This window comes from Homalodisca vitripennis, chromosome 7, assembly GCF_021130785.1.
Source record: "Homalodisca vitripennis isolate AUS2020 chromosome 7, UT_GWSS_2.1, whole genome shotgun sequence".
In the NCBI taxonomy this organism is placed as follows: Eukaryota; Metazoa; Arthropoda; class Insecta; order Hemiptera; family Cicadellidae; genus Homalodisca; species Homalodisca vitripennis.
In genome coordinates this window covers 106,197,382-106,207,528 of record NC_060213.1, presented here as the reverse complement: position 1 = coordinate 106,207,528, position 10,147 = coordinate 106,197,382, and the positions used below count along the sequence as shown (strand labels likewise).

Genomic DNA, 10,147 nt, shown 5'->3' with positions numbered 1-10,147 from the left:
AATTTTAATATCATTTAAATTGATATATCATAAGTGTTATTTACGTTAACATTAATATCACAACATATTTCATCTAATTTCAACCATAGGCCGATGGATTACTGATTGGTTCTGTATTACCGAGTGTGCATCACCAACAATGATGAATATTACCATTTCCTGTTTCACCAACCTCATTCCTTTTCCAGGTCCTGAGCTGAAGATGGTGATAAAATTAGTTTATTAACACTATCTTAATTTAAAATTCCCATGCAAGTTTTGGAAAACATAGTTAAAAATTAATAGTCATCAGCAATAATGCCTACTTTTATTCACTCCCCTTTAAACACTTCAAAATTAAAAAATGGTCAAAGATAACTGGAATTGGTGAGACCTCTTATGTTTATACAGACTGCTAATACCATATTGAAATTTGATCTACAGCAGCAAACTTTGATTTTAATATTTGTTTATTATCCACTTCATGGTATTATTATCGCACAAATCTTGCACTGTTTCAGCATGTTGACTGTGGAACACTTTCTCAGATAACATCAGAAGTATTGACAAGCACAATCGCATTGGGGCCAAAGTTAGGCCCTTTCTGCTGCAGACTCGGCGAGAGTGACGGGTGGTTCTAGTAGTTGCACTTCGGGTACCTACGTGTAAGCTAAGTGAATGAAGAATCAAAGCTGATGAGAAAAGGATAATTTTATTTTATTTATTTATTAGTAGTCTATTATATTAAATTTTAATTTTAAGACGTAAGAGGTTAAGTGGAAGAGAGGATTTTTAACTCCTAACTTAGCTTCTTCAAATAAATACATTTTTATTTTATTGATTATTAAATAAATATAATTCATAAAACAATATTTACTTTTTACAAGAATGTTGCTATAAAATATTTATTATTTAACTAGTTCATAATATAAGATTGAGCTATTAAAGACTGTAATTATTTCATTTCTTTAAATATTTAACTAGAATAATAATTAGTTGAGTATATTCTTTATATCAAAATTAATATTTAAGTGTTTGAGAGAAATTCTATTAAAACTTACCCTTTTTCAGTATGTATTATTCTGGGGGAAAAGAAAAAACAGAAACCACAGGTACAGTACATTAGTGTTTATTTGACTAAAAATAAACATTTCTCAGTACTAAAAGAAATTGAAATTCCAGCATGGTCAAAACCACCCATCCAGCAGTTAGTTGTTTGTTACATAATAACAAAATCAAGATTCCAGAGTAAATGCAACTGGAAGGAGGTCCAAATTGTTTTTAAAATTAAAATTTATAACTAAAAGATTGACATAGACATATACACATTTTTTCAGTAAAATGCAATACTTAAAAAGTACCTACTTTTTAAATCCAATTATACTTGTTTACAAATATATATATTAGGAACCAAGTTACATTACATAATGTTTAAAATTTTGATGAATATATCAAAATATATATTTTTGACAATCAATTATATAACCAATTATTAATTTGAAAACATTTTTCAAATCAGCTACTTGCACCTAAAAATAATAACACATTGCTATGATGATATGTAAATGAGCTTGATCCACATTTTGTTTTAAATAACCTTTAAGTCTATTATTAAAAAATTAATTAACCAATAACTGTAATAATTGTAAACAAAAACTATAATCACAAGAAACTTCTTTAATGTCCCAACTTAACAAATCAAAATGACTAAACGGATCAAAAACTTAAAAAATTCATGTAGCTGAAATTGGACTTCCATCTTTCTCTAGTTTGGTGTATATGGATATTTTAGCTGTTATAAAACGTCTTGATTTAATAACTGCATTGTGGATGTGCCAACTGCTGATATAGCAAAATAACAAAAACATCAGTTATTTAACAGGTACGTAAAAAGCAAAATAACACTCTATTTTAACGATCTACCTCAGTGAATTGCAATTCGCAGCTTTTCAACCTAACTGATTATCCCAAAGAATCTTCAACGTCAATGCTCTTGTGCCTTGATCGTTGTTTTCTTTCTTCTTTGGTTGCTTGCTCAAATCTTCTCTTACGCGGAGAGATTATTTTCGCTTAAGCTTGACCGCTTTTTAAAATTTTCTTTTCTTCCTCAATTTAAGCTACCCCTTATCTTCAAAACCTTATAAACAAGCAAACAACAAATATTAGAAGTGTTATTTAAATTTTAATCAAATAGTTCCTTATTATAGGCCCCTTGGCATCACAAATACTTTATTAAGAGAACGTTAATATGACAAACAATACATGTGAAAAAATCCTGGTTTTCAATTCCAACACACTGTATACATAACATTGTGACTGACAAATCATACAGCTATATGTAAAAAAACAAATATCAGTGAACAAAAACTATCAATTGTATCATTGACAAGGAAATACTTACTATATATACAAAGTTCCCTCTTATAACCTTAACTACTACAGTACTTATTGTTTCTTCTCCTACAGAGATAGTAGTAATTGTGGACTAACTCAACTTATGAAAGCAATCAATAACACGAAATAAGTAATTTTCCATACAATTAAATTTATTATTGTATTTTACAAGCAAATTGTGACAAAACCCGGTTTTTAAGGTTACACAGTAAAAGGAATAAAACAACAGAGGATTAACATTATCACAAAGTCAGGAAAATAACAGGAAACTAACAATCTAGGCGTAATTGAGGAGAAATGAATAAAAATAATGAAATGGGTTTTGCCACAACGGTATCAAACTTAAATCTAAATAATGTTGTAGAGATGCAAGCCCGGGGTGCTTCGTCTAATAACGACCTGCAATCCAACATCCAAAACACTTGCTTAAAGATACAATAATAACAACATTCTAAAAAAATAGGCAAAACTCTTGAAATATATCAAACCAAATTTTAATTAAAACCAATTTTGTATTATACTGAATTATCAGTTATTTTAACTATTTATATTTAAATTTTATTAGAATACGAACTTTATAAAATTAACACAAATAAAGAACAAGAATAATGATAATAATCAATATTTTATATTTATAGGAGAGTGGTGTTGTACCCTAATATTTTATAGATCATCTTGATTATACTCTTATAACTGTACAGTTGAAAAATCAAAATAAATGTAATTTTAAAAGCAAAAAATTGTATAAAGACACGAAAAAACTGATAATAGTTATTCCCCTTGCTTTTTTGGAGTAAGACATACAGTTAATACATTCTAAACACAAAAAAGAGAAACAAACATACCATGTGCAAGTTTATGCATTTATTTATTTGCAAACGCATAGTATATTTATTTCCCTTTTTTGTGCTTTATAATTTGTTTTGAAACTGTTTTCTTACATAAACCAACCACAGCAAAACAAATTGTTCAATCTTAAAACTTGCCAATTTAAATAAACAACACTTTCAGTGAATGGTTTGTTTTCCAACCCACAGATCTGCAATGTGTTTCATGTTGATTACGGAAAAATAATATAACTAGCAACCCAATGACTATTTAAGTGATAAACATGATCATGCCTTATGAATTTCCACAAGACTTCAGCTCAATTTGTAACAAAAACATGAAATTCAGCAAACCCTAAAAAAGAAACCTTATTTTACAAATAATTTTTTTAATCGTAATAAGTGTTTATATGCTACTAGGCTACTCTATTATCATTTAAAAAAAATACCTCCTTTAGTTATTAAAAATACTTATTTATCGATTTTGTGCGTATTCCATATACCAAATCATATTGTTAGTACAGAGGATTGGGTAAATATACTCCTAAACTGAGCCTGCCTCGTTTTATGTACAACATCCTAACTACCAATAAACAGAATTTAAGTATGTATCAAAAGTATTCCAGCTGAATGTGTCTTGAGCAGCATTTGTTTATATTTCAGGCCAATATAGACATTCAATGTTTGGTTGCTTCGCAATTGAGCTTTTTGTACACTTGTGGATTCAATTGTGGTTTGGCATTTTAATCTAGTTTTTATTAAAGATTTTCATTGAGCGGCTGTGTTCAAGGTAAATTATAGATAACTAAAATTACTGGGTTAATGAGCTCTCTCAAATGAGCATTATAATGCAACTGTATTATTACACTTACTCCTCAGCAATAAAGAAATTTGTTATGAAACAAGTTACATACATTAATTTAGAAATGTAACTATAAAAATAGGGAATGTGTGCAAAGTGAAATTCAGCAACGAACTAAAAACAAAATAAATTTTTAATAATTATTTTTTATAAATAGACAAATAATCAAATATTTTGGAATAAGGAATCGCTATATATATAGGGATTACTTATTCCAAAATATTTTATATATTCACTATGATTTAAGTTTATAAACTAAACTGAATTTTGAAATAAATTAAAACAGATTAAGTATAACATTTATTTTTACTAGTAGACTATTATATTCTTAATCTCACATTCCACACACACAATTTAAATTAACTTTAGTAGCAATGAAGTTAATATTAATTTAAACTAATTTTAGAGAATTAATTATATCTGATAGGGCAATACCACCATTATTATAAAGTATTGAAAACATAAAGAAACACATTTTGAGATCTGCAATTTGATTTTCAACACGCTCATTAAAAGCTCTTAAAATTATGGGACTAAGACCAAACAGAGTGTAACACTTAATTAAAATAACAATTCTCGTATTTCAACCTCTTGATCATCAAAACTTACATTTTAGTCGCAAAACATTTTAGTGTTCGCAAAATTATTTTTATTTGAGCTATACTATTTAAATATCATGTTTTTTAATATCAATAAGTTTATTTAGAGTACTATAACAAATAAACAAACTATCAAACACACATTATTTACAAAACCAAATACCTTTAAAGCGAAATGTTTGTAGTAGAAGCCAAAAAAGTGCATACGCGTTGTTAAAATGACAGTAATGTGTAACTCGTTCACCAGCCTAACCTAGGTTTAAGAAGCTTGGCCAGTACTGCACACCAAAATGTCTTACGAACCCCAACAATGGTTCATACAAAGGATCTATGGCCATTTTAGCTTGACATTGCTTAGGACAGTTCTGAGACAAGGAAATTGGTCTGCATACAAATCTTGGTTTATCAGTTTATTTCATAAACGTCACTCATTAAATTCAACAGGCAATTTTAAGCACAACTCTTACTTGCAATTATTTACTGTTCAATCAAGTTGCATTATAAATGTTTCTTTATTTGGATCATAACAAGTCATTTGGTTAGGTTATTGCAAATCTCAAAAAATGTGATTTCTATTCTTTTAAACATTTTACCATTGCTAGATTTAAAAAATTCTGTAAAATATAGCAACAAAAATATCAATTATGTTTAAAATTCTTGCCAAGTCAATACTTACGAGGAGAGTAGGAGCGTGATCTGGATCTTTCGTAGCGGCTCCTCCGCCTACTATAGTATGGAGAGGGAGATCTTCTGTAGCTGTTTCTGTAGCCACCACCGCCATAGTAGTCTCTGTCAATGGGAAACATACACTTGTATACATCCGTGTAATGTACATCTTCATCTTGAATTGGTTTTGGAGAGCAAAATGTCAAAATATTAACACAACTGAGTTACTGTATAAAAATCAAATTACAAGTGACAACATTACTTGATATCGTTACAACTATTATTGGATTAAAGAATAAGAACTGTGGAGAAAACTAAGTATAGAAAGGGTACTGGTAGAAAAAATATTAAACCCTTTTTTAAACTTGAAATCGTTAAAACAGCCACTAGAACTATACCTATACTGGATTTTTATTCCATGTATCATGTCAGTGTTTTTGAATAGGTGTTAGCAAAGGTAATGTTTTTTTACTGAAATCGTAATTGTTGCCATCGGTTAAGCATTATCGAAATCTATAACTCATGGGTCCGGAAAAATTAACTTTAATTAATACGTCTGTTTGTGCGCATGATATCTAGAAAACGAGCTGACCTGTACTTAAAAATTAGTATGAAGCGGCATTTATATATTGAACACGAAGTTCAAGTATCGTGAGTGTCAGTCTACTGGATTTGACTGAGCATAAACAAATATTTTAAAATAATTGGTCTTATGGGTAAACCATAAATTAATTTGCCAACAATCTCAGTGTGAAATATCAATGTTAAAAGTTGGTAACAAGATCTGATTTCAGCGCACTGTTGTGTTGAAGCACCCTTCCTTCCTCATCGGAACTTTTATTTAGTGCCTTCAAAAACCACGGAGTACGGCATTAAAAATTCAATATGTGTATAAAATAATTTTAAACAGATTGCAGTACTATAACGAAACTAGTTTTAAATCTTAGTGTGTTTACAACTTTTTACTACAAGTTAGTTTTAATAATGTAACTTAAGCAAAAGAAATTTTCTATTCAATGATGGATGAGTCTTTGGGTGGGGGGGGGGGGGGGTGGGGGGGGGGGGGGGTGGGGGGGGGGGGGGGTGGGGGGGGGGGGGGGTGGGGGGGGGGGGGGGTGGGGGGGGGGGGGGGGGAACGGCAACAACCGCGATCTGAATCATGCACTAGGTCTAGCGACTGGTGGAGCGAAGCCACTATTATGCCTGAACCCTTTTAAAGGCCGAATCTCGCCTAGTAGTGGGCGCTGACGTCAACTTGGAGTTCCGTAAGCAAAGGCTCAAGACATTGTAACTTTATTAGGCGTTGCCGTACACGTGGCGGCCCGTCGCACGACTCGGTGACCGCGTACCATAAGTGGACGGCTCGGTCGATTGTGATCGAATCCGTACCGGTATGCGGCTTAACTCAGGTCGACCTTGCGGGATTTAAGAGGGACGCAGTAGTAATCCTCGACAATAGTGAGTTTAGTCCCATACATCCAATTTTATCGGTCCTCCAGACGTAGGTATACAATATAATTTTACAAAAAAAGAATGTTTTTAAGCTTATTTACGTAAAAAGTGAATCCAGCGCAAATTGTAATGTTAAAATTACATAATTGTGAATAAAATTATACTAAAACAGAATCACATAATTGCATATAATAAATTTTCACTTTAGTTTATTAGGAAAGGTGATTAATGAATTTTGTACCGTAAATTAGTTAATTAAATTTCATACAATGTAAATTTCGCAACCTAATCAGCCAGTATAATATAATATTATTTTACATCCAATGTTCCGGAACTAAATTATTGGGCGGAGTAACTACCTAATTGGCACGCGTATGAATTTTTTCTTCTAACTCTTTGTAGCAGCCCAACTACGTAACCGATCAGACCTCGCGCGCCTTGTCCGTAAGTAAAATTTATCTTTTCGTATTATTAAATTAGCCCTTTTGATGCCAAACGTATAAAATGAAATGTAACGTAAAGTAAAGATGTGAATAGTAAAGTAACTTACCCTTGAAGATCTTTTATTTTGCTTGATGGAGATAGATAAAGGTTTGTGGCGTCGTCCTTATGGCGACGAGCACGTTGTTATAAACAGTAATTTTGTATCATTAAATGGCTAATACCTTCGCGAATTTGTTTTAGGCGAGTTTACGTAGCTGATGTACCTCACGTGTTGTTTGAATAGATGGCTACCACTTCCCAACTTCTACTCCTCTTCTAGAAATAACCGTTTTTAGACTACAGCTTCAATGAACTCGTGCCAAGACGCCGATACCCGGGTTGTGAGTCTACCTATTGTGAGGGGAAGTGAAATATTAATTGTTTTGTAAAGTAAAACGTCGTAAGCATAATTCAATAGAAACATTGGATATTTTAGGCCCACCTAGAAGATATACTTTTAGTTTATTATATTCTAATTGGCAAGCAACGTGGCAGTACATAACTTTTCCTTTACCATCTAAAAGTGGTGCTTTTAAGTTTTCGTAATTAAACTGAACTTATAAGTAAACTTTGTATTTCTAGTATTTATTACTACGACCTCAGAAGTCACCACCCCCATGTGTTATCGTCATACGGTACACAATTTTATTGCGCAACTCTGCTATTGATGTGCCTACTCTGCCATCAACTGGTGTGAAACTGAATGAAAACGCCACAATGGCCGTGCCATTAAAATAGAATATTTGTCCTAAAAGATGAGTTGGTATTTGAACTGATATCTAGAGGTATTAAATTAAATAGTGACAGTACAGTAAATGAAACTCAGAAAGTCCTTAAGACAGTGTTTGAGAAAACAATATTTTACCTACTGCTAGTAAGCCTATTAAAAATATATCGACCACAATCAGGAAGTAAAACTTCTCAGTGAAAAAGTGATATTATTAGAACATGGGTGCAGTGAATTGAACAGTGCTAGTTCACCCTTTAGAAATCACCAAATTCCAAGAAAAGTGTAAAACATTTAATAAAACCGTTTATTTTTGGACAACCAGCTAGAACTAAGTTTCTGTACATAGTGAAACTTTATCAAGCTTTAAAAGTGTAGGCTAGTAAATGTTTGAAACAACAGTTTAGCTAAAAACTTGCTACCTACACTACAGTGAACCTAGAAACAGCTTAAAGTGTTAGAAGCCAATTTTAAATGAATCATTAGAACAAGATGAGGCTATGGAAACAGGCAGTGAAAGAACAAATAGGCCCTATTTCTGTACAACCACCAACAATATCACAGCCTACTGCCAGTACCCCCCACTTTGCCTATAATGCCTATTTTATAATGCAAAACAATGATTGTATTTAGTCAAACCTATGTCTGGTTTAAATATGTTTAATAATAAGTTAAACAACCCTGTAGAATATTATTTACAAAATTTTACAGTAACAAATGGTTTAGTAATACCTGAGCTTATAAAATTTTTGAAAACTTTGTTTAAAACTAAAATGTGAAACTAGCCTATCAGATAATGAAAATATTAGCATTGTTACCATGTTTAATGCAAAAGTCCACTTTTACGCCAAAAATAATACAATGTAAGTCTATCATGCCTAATGTCAACTATCTACACAGGGAATTAATTAGTGCTTTTATCCCTGTAGGCCTAATTGAAAGACTTAGATTAGATTTAGGTTTATAGGCCACAAAGGTTTGGATGAGCCACTGTAATGAATAACATCTATGACATCAAAGAGCTCAGTCAAGTTTTATTGTGTAACATAAGTGAACAGGACTTGGTAACTTGTATAAAAAGAGGTATTAAGCCTACAGATAGAAATAAGTTGATTTTTGAAAACAATCCCATTTGTTTTACAGATTTTGGAAAAATTGTGTATAGCTAGTAACAATATAACCTTTAATGATAACTTAAGGGACAATTTAAGTAAGACATATGTTAACAACATGTATCCACCACATGTTGAACCTAGGAATAGTAGGCCTACTATTAAAAAACCCAAAGTTATGTTTTCAATTGTAAAGAGGGCCTAGCCACTTAGCAAAAAACTGTTTTTTAGGAATCCCAAAAAACTAGTTGGTAGGGGAGAAGTGGTAATTACACACAACACCTAAAAATATCCCTCCCCGGTTTCATAAGTTTAAGAATAATAATTTTATAAATAATAATACAGTAAGAAAAGAAAAACACTATTTTATGAGAGTCTATGGTAAGGTAATTAAAAATTGGAGTAAATTAAAACTATAGAAAACCTAATTTAAGACTAAATGTTAGACAGTGTAACAATATGCCTTTAATTGAAGCTATAGTGGGTAAAAATGTAAAAAGCAAACTGCTTATTAGATACTGGTGCTTACAGAGAGATATAATTAGTAAAGAATTTTATGATAGCCTATTGTTGAATAAAAATGTTTCTAAATTAATGAAGTCAGAGGATAGAATGTTTGCTGCAAATAACACTGAAATAAAATGTTTTGGTTACTGTTATGCTAAGATAAAAATTTCTAAATTTTGTTGGAAAGTAAAATTTATTGTATTGGATAATTTCAAATGGGACATTGTATTGGGAAACCCATTTATATCTAATAGCAAATTAATTTTAGATCTTGATGGGGATTCATGTTATTTTAAATTCAATTGTAATGAGAAAATAACTATTGTCAGACAACAGCCTTTTGAACATGAAGTAAACAGCATTGATGTAAAAATAGGGTGCACTAGAGCTGAGGCTGAGATACAAAACCTTATAGGGGATTTTCCAAATGTTTTTAATCCAAAATTAGGAGAGGCTCTAGATTTGGAAGTGAGATTAGTTCTAAATGACCCCACACCTGTAAATATTAGGCCTTATTTTATGAGCCCTCCTACTGTAAA

General features: G+C 31.3%; 1 long non-coding RNA gene across 1 annotated transcript; it reads right to left on the bottom strand.

The window, feature by feature from the left end:
* Nucleotides 1-1,092: 1,092 nt before the first annotated feature.
* On the bottom strand, nucleotides 1,093-6,169 carry LOC124366146. Its single transcript, XR_006922781.1, has 2 exons — nucleotides 5,338-6,169; nucleotides 1,093-2,772 (listed from the first exon to the last, which is right to left on the bottom strand). It is a non-coding gene; the product is annotated as an uncharacterized LOC124366146 (long non-coding RNA).
* Between the last annotated feature and the right edge of the window lie 3,978 nt (nucleotides 6,170-10,147).